Here is a 2,632-nt window from a genome sequence, read left to right on the forward strand (position 1 = left end):
TGGGGGGGGGGGGGGGTGTGGTCCTAGTCCTTCTTCAAAACGGGCACTGGTATCAGAGATGGAACCAATAACGGTTAAACATGGTGCAAACCAGGAGAGTACCGGTATGGAGAAATCCTGTATTTGTGATCCTCGAACGGCTGAAAATCTGACCGCAAAGCAGTTGAAGGGAAGGAGGCAAAAGGAAAAGAAAGCTGCGACCATGGCCACGGCGAGTACTTAAAATCCTTTGGTCTCCGTACAACTGTCTGCATGCCAACCTCCTCATGCAAATGGGGATTTTGCAGGACCCCGAGCATCCGGTGAGACTCAACCATGCCGCTCTGCACCATTCGCAAGAGTGGCTGCGGAGGCAATGATGGTTGAGATACACGCCGACAAAAGCCGAAAGCCTTTCTCGACAGCAATTTATGGAATTGGTGAATCGACAGACGAACCAAAATTCGAGGAAATGCGCGTAGAGGATGATATCGTAAAGTTACAATGCTCAAATGAGTTTTCCTGAGAGTGACTGACCAAAATAATAGCAGGGATGCCAGCCTGCGAAAACTGCAAATTAATCCTAAAAGGTGGAAGCAGTTGAGGGCCACTGCTTGGATACCAGGGTCTTCTCGAAAACCAAGCGAGGTTTTAAAACATATCAGCAGGCATAACGTGGGACTGAATACGAGTCAATGGCACATTGATTCATACACCAGGAAAGGACCGACTCCCAACAAAGTAGAAGGTTCTTTCCTTCTAGAACATGCGAAACTGCGCACAAATCCGCAAATCCTAATTCAGTAACAATGGGTATGCCATGGGCGTATCTGTGGACTTGGAGGGATTTCCTGGTATAACGTCCTTCAATTTCGAGGGACATAAAAGCCGCGCGCATGCACTATATATATATATTATATATGCATTATATATATATAATAATAATATCGAGAACTATATCCGATTTATTAGCATATTTATTGACTTGTATTAGATAAAGGGTTAATAAAACTATCGATGAGAAGAGACTGATGAATTTTAGTGACATTCATTGGCGTAATGCCAAAGGTTGAGAATACTTTCAACCAGCGTACATTATATAAGTTAAAGTCACCTAAACAACACAGATGATTGTCTCCTATCTTATGAGCTAAAGAAATGACGTTGTCAGCATGCGCACGATACAGGTTTTTATTACTATAGGAAACTACAAAAAACAGCGAGCTATGAGCAGGCGATCCACTCACGCAGACACACAGTTTATCCAGAAGGGTATCACTATTTCCAGCATAAAAGAGTAAGAGCGTAGCTTTTGGTGCACTGCGATGAGAACACCATCACCTCTTGCATAGCCCGTTTTGGAGGAGTCTCTGTCCTTCCTATATACATTATAAATTTTTGAGTAAAAAAACTCACTATCGAAGAAGTCATCATTAGGCCAAGTCTCAACAACAATAATAACAGCATAATGCATGTGTTGACTAAAAGCGCGAACTGCTTCTGCTTTCGTTCGAAGACCAGATGCATCTTGAAAGAAGACGTTCAATTCATTTGAAGACCCAATATTTCTGTTTCGTCTTACGTTACCACGTCTTAGCCATCCTTTTTTTAACGAAAAGGGCGTATGAATTAGCAACAAGAGTTTACGGGATGTACATAGCTCAGTGGTTAACGCTTCTGACTTTGAACATCGATTACGCAGGTTCGATCCCTGCTGAAGTCTAGAAAAAAGAAGTCTGATGAGGAGATGTAGTGATCTCCGAAATAGCTGCTATAACTTCTACCGCTTAGACTTTGTTGCTTTTTCAATTTGCCTGAAACTATACAAAAAACAAATAAGCAAATGGATGTATAGAATTGACAACAACACCCACGCTGTTGAGTTTGAATAGCGGCAAATCAGCTGCACTTGATAGTAGTTGGTTGAACAAAGAAAATGAATTAGCAACAAGAGTTTACGGGATGTACATAGCTCAGTGGTTAACGCTTCTGACTTTGAACATCGATTACGCAGGTTCGATCCCTGCTGAAGTCTAGAAAAAAGAAGTCTGATGAGGAGATGTAGTGATCTCCGAAATAGCTGCTATAACTTCTACCGCTTAGACTTTGTTGCTTTTTCAATTTTTCCTAATAAACAATCGTGGTACAAAGCTCAGTAAAAATATTAAAAAAAGAAAAGGGCGTAAGTTAACATTAGCTGGCCAAAGATTCGGTGAAAGCAATTTGTCTTAAAAAGCATTAGAGACGCCAGGCTTGAAATTAACTTCTTTCGAGTAACTGGCGGAGTTTGTTGTTTTATTAAAGTGTAGAATAACAGATGCTTTCTCTCTATACCAGCATACTTAACAACATAGTCAATTATGTTATCCGCAGTGACAGAAGGTAATAATGATGAAAGAAGTAGCCACTTTTCACGATTCACCACTTGCAGATATGAATCTTCGCTAAGTCCAACTACCCTGAGCTTTTTGCGATGATGTCAAGACAATAAAAAAATACGTATTAGTTGTCAAAAATTATGATAATTGTCCCCGCGACGCAGGCGTCCTGACAATAGTTACGACAATTCATTTCGGACGTGAACGTTGTATTATAATATGCATTTCGCGCGAGCTATTTAAACTAAAAAATAATAAACAGAGAAAAATTTGCA

General features: G+C 40.6%; 1 protein-coding gene across 1 annotated transcript in view; it reads right to left on the bottom strand.

The window, feature by feature from the left end:
- The window catches only part of Cngl (Cyclic nucleotide-gated ion channel-like), a 477,360-nt gene extending 475,948 nt beyond the window's left edge, over positions 1-1,412 (bottom strand). Inside the window, exon 1 of the mRNA XM_017629793.1 lies at positions 1,396-1,412. The gene's annotated coding sequence lies outside the window, so the exon portion shown is untranslated. The remainder of the gene's footprint in view (positions 1-1,395) is intronic.
- Between the last annotated feature and the right edge of the window lie 1,220 nt (positions 1,413-2,632).

Source organism: Rhagoletis zephyria, unplaced genomic scaffold (genome assembly GCF_001687245.7).
Source record: "Rhagoletis zephyria isolate East Lansing unplaced genomic scaffold, Rhagoletis_zephyria_1.1 Rzeph_scaffold_00084, whole genome shotgun sequence".
Taxonomy (NCBI): domain Eukaryota; kingdom Metazoa; phylum Arthropoda; class Insecta; order Diptera; family Tephritidae; genus Rhagoletis; species Rhagoletis zephyria.